Source organism: Bos grunniens, chromosome 16 (genome assembly GCF_055505025.1).
Source record: "Bos grunniens cultivar Pamir isolate PY7600 chromosome 16, Bosgru_T2T1.0, whole genome shotgun sequence".
NCBI classification, from domain to species: Eukaryota; Metazoa; Chordata; class Mammalia; order Artiodactyla; family Bovidae; genus Bos; species Bos grunniens.
In genome coordinates, this window is record NC_141180.1 from 26135056 (window position 1) to 26156451 (window position 21396).

The following is a 21396-nucleotide window of genomic DNA, read 5'->3' on the forward strand; positions in this document are numbered from 1 at the left end:
TCTTAAAGCTTACTTATGATTTCCCTCTTCTGCTTTCTCTTTCTACATTTATCAATCTCTGCTTCTCCCCTGCTCATTCTGTTAGCATGCAAACATGCCCTAATACAGTTCTCTCTAATAGGAATATAAAGTGAGCCATGTATGTATTTAAAATTTTATGATAGCCACCTTAAAAAAGTGAAAAGATGGATATTCCTGGTGGTCCAGTGGATAAGAATCCACCTGCCAATGCAGGGGACATGGGTTTGATCCCTCATCTTGGAAGATCCCACATGCCACAGGGCAACTAAGCCCGTGCACCACAACTACTGCGCCCTCAGACCTAGGGCCGGTGCTCCACAATAAACGAAGCCGCGGCAGTGAGAAGCCTGAGCACCGCAACTAGAGAGTAGCCCCTCCCCGCTCGCTATGACTGGAGAAAGCCCACACGGGGCAGTGAAGACTCAGCACAGCCAAAAATTAAAATACATAAATAAAATTCTACCAAAAAAAGTGAAAAGAAGAAAATCTAATTGTAATATGCTTTACTTAACACATTGTATACAAAATTTACCATTTTAACATGCAAGTAATATAAAAATTATTAACAAGATATTTTATACATTTTTGTACTAAGTTTTAAAAACTTGGTGCATTATTTATACCTGTAGCACATCTCAATTTGCACTAGTCATATTTCAGGTACTCAGGAACTACCTGTGACTAGAGGCTCCCATATCAAACAGCTCAGTTTAAAAGTCCTACCTTGACCCACCGTTTCCTCTTGCTACAACTCACTTCTCTGCTCCTTTCTCTTTTCCTCTGTTCATTTAAACTCATCTTATTAAATCCAGTGGGATTGGTATTTGACAGAATTGACTACTTTGGGGGTAAACCCTTCTTACTCTGCCTCCGTAACCCCAAATTCTCCTGATTTTTTTCCTCCTCTCTCACTGGCTAATCTGTCTCCTTTACTCACGCCTCATCCCTTCTCTGATTTCTATAAGTGTTCAAGCTTCTCAGAGCACACTTGTTGCCCTTTTATCTAAGTACAGTTTCTCTGTGAGTGATGTCATCTAGTCCTGTGACCTGAAATAGCATCTACCTGCTGATGATGCCCATTTTTATCTTCAGCCAGCCTCAAGCTTTGCATTGCTGTCTGCCATTTGACACCTTGACCTCTGTCATAGATATATGGAATATGCCCAAAATATAATTCTTAATTCCCTACCTCCCCCACCAAACAAAACTCATTTGATACAAGACTGAACATCCCCAGTTTTCCCCCTTCTCTCTTAGGAGAACGTCATCCTGAGCCCTCCTTTTACTCATTTCCAAAAGGACTCAAAATCAAGTACAAGTGCTTCTGCCTCTAAGTATATCTTGTAATTATTTACCTCTTTCCATCTTTCCTCCTAGTGTTTATGTTCAGGTATTCCAATTGCTCATTGCTTTTCCTTTAGCTCCACATCTGCCTTTCATCATACTGCTATATGATCCTGGAACTGTACACTTGCAAGCTACAGTTTTTTCTCTGCCAGATGTTGGGTTTGACCAACTGGGGGTGAAGGGTGTGCTGATGGAATTCTCTAAACTGGAGAATGAAGGACTCATCTTGATTGTTTTTCTCCATGTAACAGTGAATGAATCAGGCCACAGCTGGCCTTGTCAGTGTTCCTTGTGGTGGTGAATTGCTCCCATGGCTCCAGCTAGTGAGTGTCCTCTAGAAGGTTTACTCTTCATCCAAGTGGTGAGTGACATGTTTCTTTAATAGCTGAGCCATCTCCTTAGAGACCCAAATCTTAGCCTGGAGCAGCTTTTCTCTACATTTTGAAGTTTCCTCCTTATTTATCCTTCCCTCAGCTCTGAGAATAATAGCTGTATTCTGTGGTTGCCATTTCTATTCCCATAAAATTCTCTTACACTCTTTTAGTAGCTAACTACCTTTTCACCAAGTGAATAATTCATTATATTATGCTTTCCCTGTTTTTTTTGCTGTGGTTTCTGCATCTTAACTGAACCCTGACTGAAATAGAAATTGGTATTAGGATTAGTCCGAGGAGAGAAACTCTTGAAGATTGTTTCTGTGGTAGGTTGGTCTGAGCCCCTCGCCAAGGGGAAATGTGATGCTACTTATACATGACACTCAGTGGCATCACAATCAAATAGCCACATGTGGTTGATGGTGATGAAACACATGTGCTTTGGGGAGGGGGGGGGGGGCAAGTGGCTGCCGCACCTGTTACAGAAGCAGCAATCACTGCAAGGACCTTGTTGCAGATTGGCTATTACTGAGTACAGTGGAGTGCTTACAGAAAGAAAGTGAAAATCTCAGGATCTTAAACTCTTAAACAACTTAAACAACTTCATTTCTTGGCCTGAGAACCCGAGAGTTTCCACAGAAACCCTAAAAGGACCTTTTATTTCTTATAGTCACAGGCATGATATTATTGAAAATCAAATGCAAAATTTGATTGTGCAGATTGCAGAATTACATCAGTTTAGTTCACAGCCTTGCAAGGTGTTCCATGGGAAAGTAGGTCATTGATAAGGAAGGAATGAGGTCCCAAAACTTGAAATGAGGAGTTTTGGTTGAACTTGAAACTTGAGAATCTTGAGTCACTCTTAGTCTCCCTTGCCTGCACCTGTGTATCTGAGGAGTCTTTTTCTCCCTCAAAAACCCTACAGTTACCTCACCTGGAGCAGATAGCTTACAAAAGAGAAGATGCCCATCCTCCTTAAAACCTACCCAAGGGATTTCCGTGGTGGTACAGTGGTTAAGACTTCTTTCAGTGCAGGAGGTACAGCTTTGATCCCTAGTTGGGACAATAAGATCCCACATGCCTCATGGCCAAAAAACTAAAACATAAGAGAAGAAACAATAAATTCAATAAAGACATTTTAAAAAGCTTTAAAAAACCTGCCCCAAACACTCCTATTGTCATTAGACCCATAACTAGGGTTACATTGCAGCATGTTCTAGTGGCTTGGAAGTGGGCAGGTCTCTTCATATAACTGGTGCTGAATCCAGGGTCCCAGTTTTGCCCCTTCTTCCAGGAATCACTATTTGCTCTGTAGAGTGACTATGGATCAAATAACCTCAATAAATACTAGGTTCCAGATTCTCAGCCAGTGTGTGAAAACTAAATTTGAGAGGTACTTTTCAGGCTCCTGAGTAGAAGAATTCTCCTTAAGTATATCTGTGGTAACTGTTGTTCACTTTTGGACCTATCAGCATTGTCTCTTTGATGGCTTTCAGACCACATGGGTGATACTAAGGTGGCATGTAAATAGTGGGTGGGAGAAGTGGGGCATTTCACAGAGGCAGTTTCTCTTTGAGATTTGTTCTCCTGAGCTTTCTGGGCACTGAGTCATCTTTAGCATATGGCTGGAATTTAGTTGTTGAAATAAAAGATCTCTGTGTTCCCAGGAGAAGGAATGTAGTCCTTAGATACTGAGCTCAAATGTTTCTGAATTAAATTCTTTCATTTTTCAGGAAGTCAGGCAATTAAGGTTATATATGCAAAGTATTTATATATATTATACAGTCAGTGACACTGTTTCCAAGGGTCTCCATGGGCAAATAGGCTTATTTTGCAATTAACAATAAAATCTTTTGTGAAATTTTTGTAGATTGGAAGCCCAGAATTTCATCTTATACCTTTGGTTTATTTATTTTTTTTTTTGTATATGCACTAGGTATGTAGTCAGTTCTTATAAATAGGCATTCAGCCTTCATTTCCATCTCATGTTAGTTGAGAGTATAGTTCCACTGGAAACCAAATTGTGGGTTCAGATCTAATAGGCATCTGTTGCTCTTTTCCATTCTGGGATCAACATCCTGGTGATAAAGGGAGGTGGGTAGGATATATGGCTGATTGATATCCAATAGAGGATAAACAATAGGAAGTACATATTTCTGATTGGAGGAGCTTGGAAGGAGTATCACTAGTGTTATCTTTTTATATAAAGGCACATGTGCTTAGTATTTAGAGAGTTAAACCTATTTATAAGTTAACATATTCATGTATCTTGTTTCTCTCTCATTTTTTATGAATGTTCATTCATTCATTCATTGAATAAGCATTTCCCTCTCTAAGTGCAAGGTACTGTACAAGGTATTGGTATATGGCCTCAGTGAACTTATAGGGTAATGTTCTCCTTCCTTATTTCTTCTCTACTTTTTTTTAATATAAATTTATTTATTTTAATTGGAGGTTAATTACTTTACAATATTGTATTGGTTTTGCCATACATCAACATGAATCCGCCACAGGTATACATGTGTTCCCCATCCAGAACCCCCCTCCCTCGTCCCTCCCCGTACCATCTCTCTGGGTGGTCTCAGTGCACCAGCCCCAAGCATCCAGTATCATGCATCAAACCTGGACTGGCTATTCGTTTCATATATGATATTATACATGTTTCAATGCCATTCTCTCAAATCATCCCTCCCTCTCCCACAGAGTCCAAAAGACTGTTCTATACATCTGTGTCTCTTTTGCTGTCTCGTATACAAGGTTATCGTTACCATCTTTCTAAATTCCATATATATGCGTCAGTATACTATATTTGTGTTTTTCTTTCTGGCTTAATTCACTCTGTATAATAGGCTCCAGTTTCATCCACCTCATTAGAACTGATTCAAATGTATTCTTTTTAATGACTGCGTAATACTCCATTGTGTATATGTACCACAGCTTTCTTATCCATTCATCTGCTGATGGACATCTAGGTTGCTTCCATGTCCTGGTCTACTTTTTAATCCCTTTGTCATTCTCTTTCCCCTAAACATTTCTCCTTTCTCATCCCTTTTACCCTTTACATTATTATTCAAGTATATGATTAAAATATATATATATATATATATATATATTTTGCTTAAAGAAACAACTCAAATCAGGAACATTTAAGTAGTTCTTATAGCAGTGATGGGCTTTACTCCTGGGGTTTACCTTGTCACCAACAATACCTGCTGGTGGGATAGTTGGGGACTTGGGGTAGCACAAGCAATGAGATCCTTACCTTACTAAGATCAGTTCCATGATGATGGACGCTAACCTCTAACCACCTGCTCTTTCAAAGTCTATCTTTATCCTCCTCCAGTGTAAGTACAACCCCTATTTCCCTTAGAAACAACGGGATTGAGTTTTAGGGGATTCTCTGCCTAGCTACCTTGTGCATATGGAGCCTAGAAACTTTAGTCACACAGAAGCATGCCACCCAATGAAAAGAGTTTGGAATTGCTCTGTAAACACAGTCTGTAAAAACATAAAGGTGTATGCTTACTCTTCATCAAGAATGGACTGTGCACTAATCTGGCTTTGTGTCTTCTCATGGTTGCATACTACATGGTCAACTTTAATTGCACAATAAATCTCTTATGATTACTTAATAGATATTTACTGATAACAATGAATAAAAACAGAATCTGAGCTGGTTATTTCAGTGGTCATGGGGACAGATTCTGTGAGAACAAACATTTCTACCTTCCCTTCCAAGCTGGAGTTTGTTTTTGTACTTCAGCTTTGGGTCCTTAGTTGGAGCCAGAAACTGTTGGTCAAAGGATTATATAACCACTGAAAATAAACAAGGCCAGAGATGGGAGCTACACATACTGCAGTCTTTTTTTTTGTTTTTTAATACTTATTTGTCTTTATTTGATGTAGTTGCAGCATGTGGGATCTAGTTACCTGACCAGGGATCAAACACAAGTCCCCTGCATCGGGAGCCTGGAGTCTTATCCCCTGGACCACCAGGAGAGTCCCACCTCAGACTGTTTTATAGCAGGTGTTTAGTGAAGGCATAATATATAGACTGTTTTGGTCCATACTTATTCTGAAGAGGAGGCAGTGCTTCCTTGGAAGAAGGGGCAAATCTGAGAACCTGCACTCAGCACCAGTTGTACCCAGAGATGTGCTACCACTTCCAGGCCACCAGGACATTGCAGAAATGTAACCTTTGTTATGAGACGAATGAAAATAGGGATATTTGGGGTGGGTTTTAAGGAGAATGGTCATCCTCTCTTTTGTGAGGTTTCTGCTCCAGATGAGGTAATTGTAGGGTTTTTGTATATTGGGGAAGGTTCCTTAAATACAGAAGAGCAAGCTAGCTACGTGTTTTGTGTGTGTGTGTGTGTGCTGAGGTATAATTGACACATAACATTAAATCTAGTCACCACAAAAAAACTAGTTGACATTGTCACTGGACATAGAGAATTTTTTTGTTCTGATGAGACTGCAAGCTACTTTTTCTCCCTAGAATTTTATTAGTTTTAGATTTTTCATTTAGGTCTGTGAGTTGACTTTGTATAAGATAGGGGGTATTGGTCAAGGTCTATCTTTCTTACATAATATGTATATACACACATATATATATACATATATGTATAATACATATATTATTAGCTTCTAAATGTCCAAATGTTCCAGCACCATTTGTCAAAAATAGCATAATTTCTCTGTTGAACTGTTTTGTAACTTTGTTAAAAACCCACTGACCATAAATACAAGGGTTTATTTCCAGACTCTCAATTCTGTTTCATTTATCTATATTGCTATCTTTTAATTTCATGGCTACATTCACTGTCTGCAGTGATCTTGGAACTCAAGAAAATAAAATTTGTTACTGTTTTCACTTTTTTCCCCTCTATTTGCCATGAAGTGATGGGACCCGATGTCATGATCTTAGTCTTTTGAATGTTGAGTTTTAAGCCAGCTTTTTCACGCTCCTCTTTCACCCTCGTCAAAAGGCTTTTAAGATCCTCTTCACTCTCTGCCATTAAAGTGATATCATCTGCATATCTGAGGTTATTGATATTTCTCCTGGAAATGTTGATTTCAGCTTTGCTTCATCCTGGCATTTTACATGATGTACTCATACAAGCATGGTGATGATATACAGCCTTGACATACTTCTTTCCAAATTTTGAACCAGTCCATTGTTCCATATTTCGTTCTTACTGTTGCTTCTTGACCTGCATAGTAGTTTCTCAGGAGACAGGTAATGTGGTCAGGTATTCCCTTCTCTTTAAGAATTTTCCAGTTTGTTGTGATCTACAGTTAAAGGCTTTAGTGTAGTCAATGAAGTAGAAATAGATGTTTTTCTGGAATTCCTTTGCTGTTCTTCTATAATCCAACAGATGTTGGCAATTTGATCTCTGGTTCCTCTGCCTTTTCTAAATCCAGTTTGTACATCTGGAATTTCTTGGTTCATGTACTGTTGAAGCATTACTTGAAGGACTTTGAGCGTTGCCTTGCTAGCATGTGAAATGAGCACAATTATACAGTAGTTTGAAAATTCTTTGGTTTTGCCTTTCTTTGAGACTGAAATGAAAACTGACCTTTTCCAGTCCTGTGGCCACTGCTGACTTTTCTAAATTTGTTGTGAGTACATACAGGCAGCATGCAGATTAAGGCACATGCAGTTAACCAGAGCTATAGGAGCCCCCTGATCCTGAGGTTGAAAAGTTGGAGGTGGCATCCAAGCTAGTTCCTGAAATGTGAAGTCAAAGGGCTTCCCAGCAGGGAAGTACAGCCGGACAGACCAAGTGGAGCTAAGGAGACATGTGCTTGGAGAAAAATGCTTAAGTCGGTCTGGGCAAAGGAGAAGTTATTGGAGACGAGGTGGAAAGGCACAGTGTGACAGACCTTGATGAAAGTGATGATTGAGGAGGCTGAGCTGGTGGCAAATGGCTGTGTTTGGTGCATCACAGGCACCAAGAAGATTTTTTTCTGTTGATGAAGTGCAGTCTTTCTACACCAACGCCAACAACATTGATTACTTGAGTGCTAGTTTTCCTTCATTATTTGTAAAGAGACCTTCTTCTATTCTAGTATTACTGCAGCTTTTAAAATCCCATTTGTTCTGAGCAGCCAGCTTTTCCCATATAACTGGAAAAGAGGAGGTGACTTTCCTCAAGGAGGTGTGTGGGAGCTGGCTTGTACCAGTTTATGAGAACAGAATGTTACATTTTCAGAAATTTTGCAAGCTAGTTGTCCAGTATAGCCATTATTAAAAAATAAATTATGTATTCTTAAACTTAAATAAGTTAAACTGTGAACAAAGGTAAAAATACTAAAACCCCATTACTTTCTAATTATTTTAGCAAAATTTAGTATTATCTATCCTTGAGGTTATTTACATCTAGTGTATCTGCATGGTAGAAATACTGTTTAACAGTGGGCTTACTGTGCATTGACTCTCAACTCCGTGTTCAGTGATGCCATGGTAGTAGCTTGAAATTGGTCATGATGGGAGCATTTACGCCATAGTAACCAGCAAGTGCTACAACTCAGATTTTACCCTTGACCAAGTTAAATATTACTGGCATGACATGACTTCTCATTCCTCAGTTTGCCAGAGCAATTGGAAACTCCAGCCGTCTTTTGGGGGATGCTTCGTGTGAACCTGGTAAGAACGTGTCAGCCCCCTCCTCAGAACTTTATCTTCAGGTGTCTGTGCATCCAGAAGAGATAAGTGAGCTCAAGCAGATTTGAAAGGGCTTGTCCCAATGTATTATAACTCTAGAGCATATATCCTTTTTCTCTTTCAAGGTCCACTGATCCTCATGGGGAACACTGTGAACACCTGTAGGCACAAACACACATCCGTGGGAAAAGTAAATGTTTATTTTAGAGTTAAAAATGGAAAATATTCAAAGCACCCACTTTAAAAATGAAAACAAACAGTTCTCAAATCAAACAATAACAATTTGTGTTTGGACTTCATTTTATAGCCTTTGAATGGCAAGGAATGGGAGGTGCAAGGGAGGGCAGGGAAAGACGGAGTTAGAGAATGGGGGAAAGAGGAGGGGGGAATGGAGGAAAAAGAGGGAAAAGATAAGAAAAAATGTGCAGAGAGGAAAATATGTAAAGGGCAGGTAGGAGCAAAGGTAGATGGTGAGGTAAAGGATGAGGATGCTGCTGGTGGTGTTAGAGTTAATTCTGTTCTGGTTTCATTTAAACAAAAAGATGGGAGATGTGTTACCCTACTCTGAGCAGCACTCCAGGGGTGAGCAACAATAGAAGTAGCTTTAGTGTTTTTGTTTCTTTTTTTCAAATTGAAGTATAGTTGATTTACAATATTGTATTAGTTACAGGTGTACAACATTAGTTTCAGTATTACGGGGTAGCCTGGTGAGCTGCTGTCTATGGGGTCGCACAGAGTCAGACACGACTGAAGCGACTTGGCAGCAGCAGCAGCAGTCCATTTAAACTTACTATAAAATATTGGTTATATTCCCTGTCCTGTACCATTGTACCTTATTTATTTTATATAGTACTTTGTACCTCTTAATCCTCTACCCTTATCTTGCCTCTCCCTTCTTCCCTCTCCCCACTGATAACCAATATTTTGTTCTCTGTGTCTGTGAATCTGTTTCTGTTTTCTTATATTCATGCAATTTATTTTACGTTTTAGATTCCACATGTAAGTTTTATCATATGATATTTGTCTTTCTGTTTGACTTACTTCTTAAAGCATAAGGCCCTCTGAGGTTCATCCATGTTGTTGCAAATGGAAAAATTTCATTCTTTTTTTTTATGGTGAAGGAAAATGCAGCATTTATTGTTGTTTTGTTGTTTAGTCATCAAGTCTTGTCCAACTCTTGTGACCCCATGGACTGTAGCCTACCAGACTCATCTGTCCATGGGATTTCCCAGGCAAGAATACTGGAGTGAGTTGCCATTTCCTTCTTCAGGGGATCTGCTCAACCCAGGGATCAAACCTGTGTCTCCTGCACTGGCAGGTGGATTCTTTACCTCTGAATCACCAGGATAGTTAGTGCTCAAAGAAACTCTAACTTCTCATTTTTTTCTTATGGCTGAGTAATTTTCCACTGTGTGTGTGTGTGTGTGTGTGTGTGTATCTCAATTCTTTATGCATTCATCTGCTGAGGAAGCTTTTATTCTTTTTTGGGGAGCTTTGATTCTTATTTTCCATTTTATTGTTTATTTTTGACAATGAAGGTATTTTCTCACAGAATTTTGAACGTCTTCACTTTGTGGCAAAATTATTTAGAATTTAAGATTTTAGTAATTTATATTACATTATATAAATATAGGCTGCATTTTGGTTTGAGGGATTTTAAACTTGACAGATTGTATTATTTTAAGAGAGATTTAAATGCCTCATCTCACAGTATCTATAGATTATACCTGAAAACAATGTTTATTTAAAAATAAATCTTAAAAAAACCCTGTTTTTGGTCTATTTAGGACTTGGTATGAAGAACATACAATGCAAACAAATATAAATGAGAAGAGGTATTTCAACAGGAGGCTTCACTGGCTTATTGTTTCATTAATGGCTTTGAATGAAATGCTTGGTTCTTACTTAAATGAGAAAGTGAATGAGACTCAGGTATCTACAAGGATGAAAATTAAATTCTGATTGAAGCTTCTGCTGCCAGACAACACTGGCATGGATGAGCAGCACTGTCAAGCAGGTGAAATTAAGAATGTACAGAACTGGGTTTCCCACCGTGGAGGAGTGTACATTTGATTGATTATTTACAAGTTGTGTGCTTGGTGGTGGTGGTAGGGGCAGGGGTCATACTTGCCTCTTGATCACAAGCAAGTCTCTAGAATCATTCAGCAGCTTTTCTGGCAGACTTAGCCTGTGTCTCAGGGTCACTGACTTTCTCCTAAAGTCATAATTGGTGGCCCTTAACTTCTCATCATATATGACGCATGGGGTGTGTCTCTTTTCTTTTCAGGCTCCTTCTCAATTTCTGTGAAAGATAATGAGATCGTGGCCACTGACTGCCACTTGGGGTGTGTGAGAATGATGCATGGGGTGGCATGGAATCCCATCTTGAGGAGATGGGGTTGGTGGAGGCCGCTGATACCCCTATTTGCACATGCTGCAGGCAGTTGATCCATCAAAAGGAAGGCAGCTGTGATCAGCAATGGCAGACTCTCACTATGGAGAGAGTAGAGGATTCCAGAGAAGAAAAGTGTCATCTGGTGCTGAGTCAGTAGGAACTGAATGTTGTAGGTGGCAAATGGCAGAGCAGGAAAAAGAAAAGCAAGATGATGCAAGCCTGAACAGGGAGTAATTGGAGTGAGAAGAGTCCTGCTGGCTGCAACAATCTCAGATATTTGCATGTACAGCATGTTTCTGGTTAGAAAAGAAGGTCTTTATTCTGAAATAAAGGAGATGAGCTCAGCAGAGACGCAGTGAATGCAAGTCCTCTCCTCTTCACTTATGGGGTGTCAGGACTTGTCTGCAGAACTCAAAGTTACCTTCTGCAACAGCTTTTCCTGGCTCTCAGCCTACACATGCTCTTCTGTCTCTCAAGTTCCTGCAGTCCATCAGCTTAGCAGGTGTTGATGATTGATGGTGGGAGCAGTCTCAAATTGTTTTCCAAGTTTTTACTCTGTTAGATCAAAGATTATGCTTTATATTTCCCCTGTACCCCCATTTATCTGTCATATAGTCGGTGTGTTGCTGGCTAAAATCTTGTCTTCCTCTGCCCAATGAAGCTGAATGAAAAATGTGGAGACAGAGTTTGGAGGAAATAGAAAGGTGGCTTTAATTCTCAGCCAACGGAGAGGGGAACACAGTAGGCTCCTGCCTCGAAACTTGTGCCTGCCCCCCCACCACCCCGCCACCTTGAGGAGCCTCAGTTCAGTTCAGTTCAGTCGCTCAATTGTGTCCAACTCTTTGCAACCCCATGAACCACAGCACGCCAGACCTCCCTGTCCATCACCAACTCCCGGAGTTCACCCAAACTCATGGCCATTGAGTCGGTGATGCCATCCAACCATCTCATCCTTTGTTGTCCCCTTCTCCTCCTGTCCCCAATCTCTCTCAGCATCAGGATCTTTTCAAATGAGTCAGCTCTTCACATCAGGTGGCCAAAGTATTGGAATTACAGCTTCAACATCAGCCCTTCCAATAAATACTTAGGGGCTTATATAAGATAAGGGCTCACAGTCAGAAGTTGGTGATGAGGAACAAAATGCTTACAGGTCTAAGAAAACATATACCTGCTTAGTCTTCTCTTTATCTTCTTTGTTCTCAGGAAAGGGATAGAAAAACTTATTTATTGAGTTCCTTTAATGGACCAGAACCTTGTGGTCCAGAGTCGACGATAAGAAAGTAAAAGAGAGAGAAAGAGGCTGATATTCTTTGGTTTACGCAGAAAACCAATAAAGCCCTTGCCATGGGGCTTGCACTGCTTCACATAGGCACAGGGCGCCCTCTTGCGAGGGTCTTGCAAGCCCGGGCAAAAAGTGAGCTCAGAGAGCTTCTGTGCTCCAAAGAATTAGCCTGAGAGAGAGAAAGAAAGAGAGAGAAAAAGAAAGAAAGACACGGGGACCCAAGCTCGGATGGAACAAGGGTGTTTTATTCAACATAGTGTGGGTATATATACTGTCTTACAAGATAGCTTTGTTCAGCAAAGATAAAGACCAAAAGTCCAGACTTAAAATTATCAAGGAAACATAAGGCAATCCATATCAAAGAGAGAGGGTTGTAAATAATCACTTTTACCATATGGTTCATAAAAAGGAAGAAGGTCATAAATAGTTACTTATCACCGTATGGAAAAACTAACAAAGGAAATGCATGCATTCCTCAGCCCCGGGAGCAGTTTGCCACTCCTTTTAATTCCTGAATATTCAGGAATTAATAAGGAACAGAGGATTCATGACAGATCCAAAATAGCACACAGGAAGCCTCCTGTTAAATGATTCCTGACAATTGCCCCTATTTTATTATATTTGTAAAAAGGGTCCTGACCAATTGAGTTTGCCAACCTTATAGAAAGGCAACGATAAACAACAAATATAATTACCAAGACAATCATCAAAGTTACAGTTCCAGACCCAATGCTGTGGGTAATACTTTGAAACCATCCTCGTGGTCTAGCCCAGATAATTGATCAGCTAGTTGTTCAGCTAAAGTTTCCAAATTAGTGGAAGAGGGCAGACATTTAGAAAAGGTTTCAAAGATTTCCTTTTACAGTAATTGTACATTCAGAGAGGCATTATCATGTATGTTTTGTAAATGAAATTTGATTTGTTCCCAGTTGTAGGCACTATGATTGAAATGAACAGGAGTAACACAAAATTCAGTAGAATTCTAATCACATTTTAGTGTCACTTGTTTTTGCAAATCTATTAATTGATCTCCAACCCATTTGATGGCTCTTTTTAGTTCCTGTATTTCCTCTTGAATATCCTCATCTACCTGAGCCTGAGTAGCCCGTATATTATGAGCATCTTCAGTCCAATTTTGGATAAAATTATGTGTTTGAATTGAGGTATATAAAGCAGCGCTGGCGACAGCAGCAGTGGTGCAAATAGCTATTAACCCCAAAATGCCAAGAATCAGCCATCCAATGAATTGTTTAGATTGTTGGAGCAGCTTAATAATCTGGAAGCAAGTCCAGCCATGGGACCTTCTTCCCAGGGTCATTGGAGATTTATTGGTAACCACAAATTATGTTGAGATCGAAGAATCAAAAGTGAATAATTTCTTAAAGAAATAGAGGAGTTAAGACAAGTATATAGTTTGCAATTAATACAAGTTACAGAACGTAAAATCTTATTAAATTGTAAATTTCCTATGGCTATAAAAAAAGGAAGTGGGACACAGGCCTGTATAAAATATGATTGATTATAGCGAAAGAAATAGTTACTATGACTATGACTGGTCCCTGTGAAATGTCCAGTCCAAATCCCAAGTTCTTCAGTGCTCCCAGCAAGTTTCAAAATGTCCCATTGTTCAGGCCCACTCTGTTTATCAAGGACGATCCTAGGACCAGGTGGGGCTAATCCACCGTCAAGCCACCCAAGAAGTCCTTTGTCATGGTAATGCTCTATCCTAGTGTCAGTGACCTCCCATGTCACTTGAGTAGCATAGTCACATACACAGTACTGTTAATATCATCTGAGCAGTTAGATAACCACATACCGTGGGGTCCCCAATCAACAATTGTATGATTAGCCACAAACATTAATTTTCCTGATTTGGCTTGACATTTGTCCCAACGAACAGGAGTATATGTAAAGTTCTTATAAGTAAACCCTTTGTATAATGTTCTTTGTTTTTTCCCTAACTCTTTCCCTAAAGTCTCAGTAGTATAAACGTGGTTCACAGACAAAGAAAGGGCAGTAAATAATCCAATCAACTTCTGAAAGTCCTTTTTGGGAGGCAGGGCAAAAGCCCAAGTTTGTTGGCTAACGTTTATGCATAATTCTGCTGGGCCCATGCACAAAGGAAGGACTTCATAACCTAGAGAAATATTAATTAGCTTTCCTTCTTCTTCAGGGTGTGAGGGCCCTTTAATGCTCCAGGGAGAAGGCATATGTATAGAGTCATTGGTTGAAACGATTGGTCCTCTCTCCATCCATTCGACCACCTGTAGTAGAGGGGTGTTGGATATGTAAGCCCAGTAAGTATGATTAGTTAGAGCTCGAATGGGGGAGGCACAGGCAAGCAGACAGTATGCCAGGAGATGTATTCAGGACTCCGAGGCATTTCCTGTTGAGAGACCAAATTTTCAGCTCGATTAGTAAGGGTTTTTATTTGTCCCCAAGTGGGGAGATCATAAGGTTGATGTCGCCAAGGGCGGTGCTTCCTGGAGATCTTTAGAGCCGCCATGGCCCGTATTGGAATTTCTTCCTCCTGGGGTTTTTGTTGTTTTGTCTCTATTTTGAAGGCCGGGGGCCCCCTTGGGTTGAATCTTCTGAAGAGGAAGCCATGAGTTCGTTGGATCCATCTGGGGAAACACAAGCATACCCCTTTCCCCGTAAGATTAGTTTCCCAGATTTCCATTGTTTCGTTAACCCGTCTTGGTACCAAATGGGCAGAGGAAGAGAAATGTCCTTCAATTTCTCGAAATGCTTTTTTGCTCTTGTTAAGATATCTCCCTGTGGTACGTTTTAAAAAATTAAAACAAATAAAGCTGTATTAACAATAGTTACAGGTACAGAAAATATCTAATGTTGGAATCTAGTAAAGTCTGTTTTAGATAAGGAAGACAGTAATGTTCCTGTGTATTCCCCCTTTAAAAATTTTTTTATTTGCAACTTTAGTGTGTGATGTGCTTGTTCGACTATGCCTTGTGCCTGTGGATTATAAGGAATACCTGTAATATGTTTAACAGAAAAAGATTGTAAAAATTGTTTAAAGTGTCTAGAAATATAGGCAGGGCCATTGTCTGTTTTTATAGAACTAGGAGTTCCCATTACAGCAAAACGTACAGCTAATAAGTGAGTTATAATGTGTTGTGTAGCCTCACTGTGAAGAGGTGTGGCCCGAATAAAAGAAGAATTAGTGTCGATACGGACATGCAAGAAAGAAAATGGAGAAAGTTCAGGACAATGAGTTATATCCATTTGCCATAGTTCATTAGGTTGCAAGCTGCGAGGATTAGTACCTTGTGCAATGGGTTGAAGATGTAGGCGTCTACAAGTAGAGCAATTACTAATAATTTCTTTAGCCTGGCGGTATGGGATTTTCCATAGCTGGTGTAGGGAGCCAGCAGTGTTATGCAACAGAGCACGCTGTTCCTCCGGAGTAGCAAAGGAAATCAGTTTATCAGCCTGCTCATTACCATGAGTCATGGGACCAGGAAGGCAAGAATGTGCTCAAATATGTGTAATATAAGTGAGAGAATTGCAGTTTCTAACAACAGATTGTAGTTCGAAAAAGAGTTGTTGAATAGGTTGATTGGAGTTTATGGTGGAGATTTCTATATTTTTTAATACAAAAACTGAATATATAGAGTCAGAGACTATATTAATGGGGTAAGGATGTAGGCAAATAACTTTAATAAGAGCGAATAATTCATTTTGTTGAGCAGAATGAAATTTAGTATAAAAGACTTTATATTCCTTAAGAGACCAGAATGAAGCTTTGGCGTTTTTCAGTCAGTTCAGTTCAGTCACTCAGTCATGTCCGACTCTTTGTGACCCCATGAATTGCAGCACGCCAGGCCTCCCTGTCCATCACCAACTCCCGGAGTTTACTCAAACTCATGTCGAGTCGGTGATCCCATCCAGCCATCTCATCCTCTGTCATCCCCTTCTCCTCCTGCCCCCAATCCCTCCCAGCATCAGGGTCTTTTCCAATGAGTCAACTCTTCGCATGAGGTGGCCAAAGTATTGGAGTTTCAACTTTAGCATCATTCCTTCCAATGAACACCCAAGACTGATCTCTCTTAGAATGGACTGGTTGGATCTCCTTGCAGTCCAAGGGACTCTCATAAGTCTTCTCCAACACCACAGTTCAAAAGTATCAATTCTTCGGCACTCAGCTTTCTTCACAGTCCAACTCTCACATCCATACATGACCACAGGAAAAACCATAGCCTTGACTAGATGGACCTTTGTTGGCAAAGTAATGTCTCTGCTTTATAATATGCTATCTAGGTTGGTCATAACTCTCCTTCCAAGGAGTAAGTGTCTTTTAATTTTATGGCTGCAATGACCATCTGCAGTGATTTTGGAGCCCCCCAAAATAAAGTCTGACACTGCTTCCACTATTTCCCCATCTATTTCCCATGAAGTGATGGGACCAGATACCATGATCTTAGTTTTCTGAATGTTGAGCTTTAGGCCAACTTTTTTACTCTCCTCTTTCACTTTCATCAAGAGGCGTTTTAGTTCCTCTTCACTTTCTGTCATAAGGGTGGTATCATCTGCATATCTGAGGTTATTGATATTTCTCCCAGCAATCTTGATTCCAGCTTGTGCTTCTTCCAGCCCAGCGTTTCTCATTATGTACTCTGCCTTAGCCGCCTGTAATTTCTCTTTCGTGAGGGGCCACTGCTCTGTCTAAATAGGCTCGTCATTCTTCCAAGTTATTTTAATAATTGTATTGTTTGTTAAATGAGCAGTGGCCCCTAGGGAAAATGTGGAATGTATATCTGAGTTTTCCATTGCATAAGTAAGTCACTTCCTATTAGATTAAGTGGTGTATCTATCACATAAGGTCTTAATGTTGCAGGTTGGCCTTCTGGTCCCTCACATGGATAAATATGAGTACTCTGATAAACCTCTTGTACTTTGGTTTGAGAAATCTCTGGAATTTGGCAAGAAATTTTTTGTACAGGCCAGGATTTGGGCCATAAATGTTTGGAAATAATAGTAATATCAGATACAGTGTCAAGGACACCAGAAAATCTTTTACCATTAATTTTGATGTTTATAGTCGGTCGGGCAAATTCAGATACTAATGATGTCCAAAAGGACTGTTTTTGATCTGTACTGCTGAATCTGCCCATCCATACATCATTAGAGGAGTTAATAGAAATGTAAGATAAAAGAAATAATTGAGCAATTTTATCCCCCTTTTTGAATTGCCATAAAATCTGAGATGACATCATAATTTGAATTTCTCTTTTATAATCTGAATCAATTACTCCAGGGTGAGCAGTAATTCCTTTAGAAGTCAAACTAGATTGGCCAAGTAAAAGACCAAAGGTTTGTGGGGGCAGGGGTCCAAAAAGTCCTGTAGGTATTCTAGAGGGGACTGCTTGAGGGTAAAGGAGAAAGTAATTTAGGACTGGTATATCAATGGCAGCACTGCCGGATGTTGAGGGTTTGAGGGAAAAGATGGAATTTGCCCCTGGGTTTTGTTGAAGGGGACCTGTGGGGTCCCCTGCTTGGAGTTTCCCAGAATAGGTTTCCTTTCAATGTCAAATTTAGATTTACAGTCTTTGGCCCAATACATTCCTCTATGGCAGTGAGGGCAGATTTTTGGAGGTTTTTTTATTAGCTTTCTTAGGGCAGTCCCTTTTAAAATGGTTCTTATCTCCACATGTAAAGCATCCTTCATTTCCCTTTCTTAAGACAGCAACCATTGTTTCAGCTAGCATTTGCATCTTTTGAGTTTCTGATCCTAGATTGCGACAAGCCTTCAAATAATCAATAATAGTCCCTGTCTCACGAATTGGAGCTATAGCCTTTTGACATTCCTGATTTTCATTTTCATAAGCAAGTAATTTCTCTAGTTGCCTTTTGGCTTCTTCTCCGATTACAGTACAGGAAATAGCAGTTTCTAAGCTAGCTAAAAAATCAGCATATGTTTCATTAGGTCCTTGCAATATTTTAGTGTGGCTCCCTGTAGGCTTCCCTTGAGGAGTAATTCGATCCCAACCTTCAAGGGCCACTGTTTTTAATTGTTCATGCAACAAAGGAGGGCACTGTACTTGAGCTTCTATAGCGATAGCGTCAAATTCGGAGAAGGCAATGGCACCCCACTCCAGTACTCTTGCCTGGAAAATCCCATGGATGGAGGAACCTGGTAGCCTGCAGTCCATGGGGTCGCGAAGAGTCGGACACGACTGAGCGACTTCACTTTCACTTTTCACTTTCCTGCATTGGAGAAGGAAATGGCAACCCACTCCAGTGTTCTTGCCTGGAGAATCCCAGGGATGGGGGAGCCTGGTGGCTGCTGTCTATGGGATCACACAGAGTCGGACACGACTGAAGTGACTTAGCAGCAGTAGCAGCAGCATCAAATTGTCCTGTACCAGTTAGCATCTCAAAAGTAATTTGATTTTGGGGAGCACCAGCTCGAGCATTTCTCTTAGCATGATCTCTGGCTATATTATGAAACCACATTATCCATTGAAGATATTCTCCTGGTTTAAGGAGAGCTTTTATTAAAGTTTGCCAATAATGGGGAATAAAATTTCCAATAGAGGATGTTATAGAATTTAGAAGTACTTTGGTAAAAAGTGAATGTGGGCCGTACATAGTTATAGCTTTTTTAATTTGTTGCATGTGATAAAAGTTAATACCCTCATATTGAGGTATTATGTGCCCTTGAACGTCAGGATTTCTAAAAACTGGAAAGGTGGAGAAACCATCAGCTTCAGAGACTTGTGATTGCAAAGCCAGCAATTCAGAGAGCCTCTGTCGTAAAGGAGAGTGAGTAGGTAGCACATTCTTACAATTAAGAGTATGTGGTAAAAACTTATTATTGTTATTCAGAAAGGTGTTGTTGGTCAAAGGGTGTCTTAGGGGAGTTGTTGCCAGAATCATTAGGTTCTAGCAAGGGAGAGACTTTGGGATTTGTGCCCACTGGCAGGGGAGGAGCACTTGGAACAACTGGGGCAGGGCTTGTAGGAAAATTCTGGAATATTTTATGTTGTTCTAATGGGACCTTCTGTAAGATTTCATCATCTAAATCATATTCATGTAATAAGTGTTCTGCCTGTTGCTGAATATCAGGAGGGCTAGACTTACCTTGAAATGTCAGAATCACAGCTTTAATGAGAGCCCATAGGGGCCAGAAATCTATCGGAATATTTTTTCCCTGTCTGGTGGCTCATTTAACATTCTCTTTCACCCGGTGCCAAATTTCTAAATCAAAACTAGCTTCATCAGGGAACCAAGGGTTACATTCAACCACTGTCTGAAGGCAAGCCTCTATTTGCTGGTGTGAAACTGAAAGTCCCTGAACTTTAAATACGTGATGAAGTAAAATAGAAAAGTGATGGGGCTTTCCAGCCGTTTGACCCATGTCTTAATACTTACCGACCTCAGTAGGTCCTTAAGTCACTCCATCCGAATCTGCCACGTGTACCAGGCCTGTTCTGGGCGCCACTTGTTGAGGTCCTTTAATGGACTGGAACCTGGTGGTCTGGAGTCCACGATAAGAAAGTAAAAGAGAGAAAGAGGCTGATATTGCTTGGTTTATGCAGAAAACCAATAAAGCCCTTGCCATGGGGCTTGCACTGCTTCACATAGGCACAGGGCGCCCTCTTGCGAGGGTCTTGCAAGCCCGGGCAAAAAGTGAGCTCAGAGAGCTTCTGTTCTCCAAAGAATTAGCCTGAGAGAGAGAGAAAGAAAGAGAGAGAAAAAGAAAGACATGGGGACCCAAGCTCGGATGGAACAAGGGTGTTTTATTCAACATAGTGTGGGTATATATACTGTCTTACAAGGTAGCTTTGTTCAGCAAAGATAAAGATCAAAAGTCCAGACTTACAAATTATCAAGGAAACATAAGGAAATCCATATCAAAGGAAAAGTGTTGTAAATAATCACTTTTACCATATGGTTCATAAAAAGGAAGAAGGTCGTAAGTAGTTACTTATCACCGTATGGAAAAACTAACAAAGGAAATGCATGCATTCCTCAGCCCCGGGAGCGGTTTGCCACTCCTCTTAATTCCTGAATATTCAGGAATTAATAAGGAACAGAGGATTCATGACAGATCCAAAATAGCACACAGGAAGCCTCCTGTTAAATGCTTCCTGACACTCATTCTTTTTTAAAAATTCTTTTTCACTGCAACAGGTGCACAAAAATACATTCTAAATGAAACTGGAGAATGCAGAGGGTTTTGAACTTGGAGGCAGATGACCTGGACTTTAATTCAGTTTTATACATGTCAACTGTCTCATCTCTATGCAGAGAATACTGAGATCTGCTTTGCCTGCTTCACTGGATTAATGTAATAATTCATAAAAAATGCTATTGGTTTGCAAACTGGTACCTGTACATGAAGGGCAAGGAGAGACTGAAGAAAGAGGCAGCCCACTCCAGATGGGCAGGTGATGTTTTTAATAAGCAAGGGAACTTACTTGTAAGGCTTGCCTTGGGGGAGGCCACTAAAAGAGTAGATCTCGGTACCTGCTCACCAGAATCTTAAAAAGTTTTACATATAGCTGGGTTTGTTACCCAGTCCAAGCTCACTCTCCTTGCCACGTGATGGGCCAATAAATCTGAGAGATGAGGGGTTGAGGCAAGGAAGAACCTTTATTCAGGGAGCCATCTGACTGAGAAGATGGCAGGCTAGCACCTCAAAATAACCATCCTATTGAGGTCTGGATGCCAGGTTCCTTTGTAGAGTCAGAGAGAAAGAAGCAACTAAAGTCATAAGGCAGAATAGAGAGGGAGAGACAGTGGGGAAGAAAAGTGAAAGGGTCTTTAGTCTTGCAAAACATCTCCAAGAAAATGGCCAGCTTTTGGAAGGGGTGTGTTAATCTCTTCTCTCAGCAGGGAGCTTTCTGGGAGCAAAGGAGGAAACAGACAGAACAGGCTCCATCTTGAAAGCAGGACTCCATCTTGGGCTGGACTGTGGAGTTTGAGCTATATGCCCAGTATCTATGGAAACAACATGCCAACTGCAAAACCAGACCCCTGGATGGAAGAGCCCCAGGGCTTGCACCTAGACTCTCCATCGCCTGAAAGAATACCCTAATTGTGTAATCGAATAGAATCATAAATTCTATTCTGCTTATTGGGGTATGACCACAGGCCTATTGATAATTGTCCACTGTTAACACCTAGGCCTAAGGCATATGATCATGGGTTAACTTTGATTTTATCTTTCTTTTCCTTTGTTCAGACTAGTTTCAGGGAATTTGGGGAGGTGGATTTGGGCACGTACACTTAGGGTATATAAGGTTTTCACAAAAACTGGTTGGGGTCCTTGGCTAAGAGGAGACTC

The 21396-nt window shown here is 40.4% G+C and overlaps 1 protein-coding gene and 1 long non-coding RNA gene across 4 annotated transcripts in view; one reads left to right on the forward strand and one right to left on the reverse strand.

Moving 5' to 3' along the window:
* Positions 1–21396, forward strand: part of AADACL3 (arylacetamide deacetylase like 3) — a 155403-nt gene that overhangs the window by 13391 nt on the left and 120616 nt on the right. The gene's annotated exons all lie outside the window — the stretch shown is intronic.
* On the reverse strand, positions 12311–19692 carry LOC147356365 (uncharacterized). The gene is made up of 2 exons (XR_015143229.1): positions 19479–19692; positions 12311–14710 (listed from the first exon to the last, which is right to left on the reverse strand). It is a non-coding gene; the product is annotated as an uncharacterized LOC147356365 (long non-coding RNA).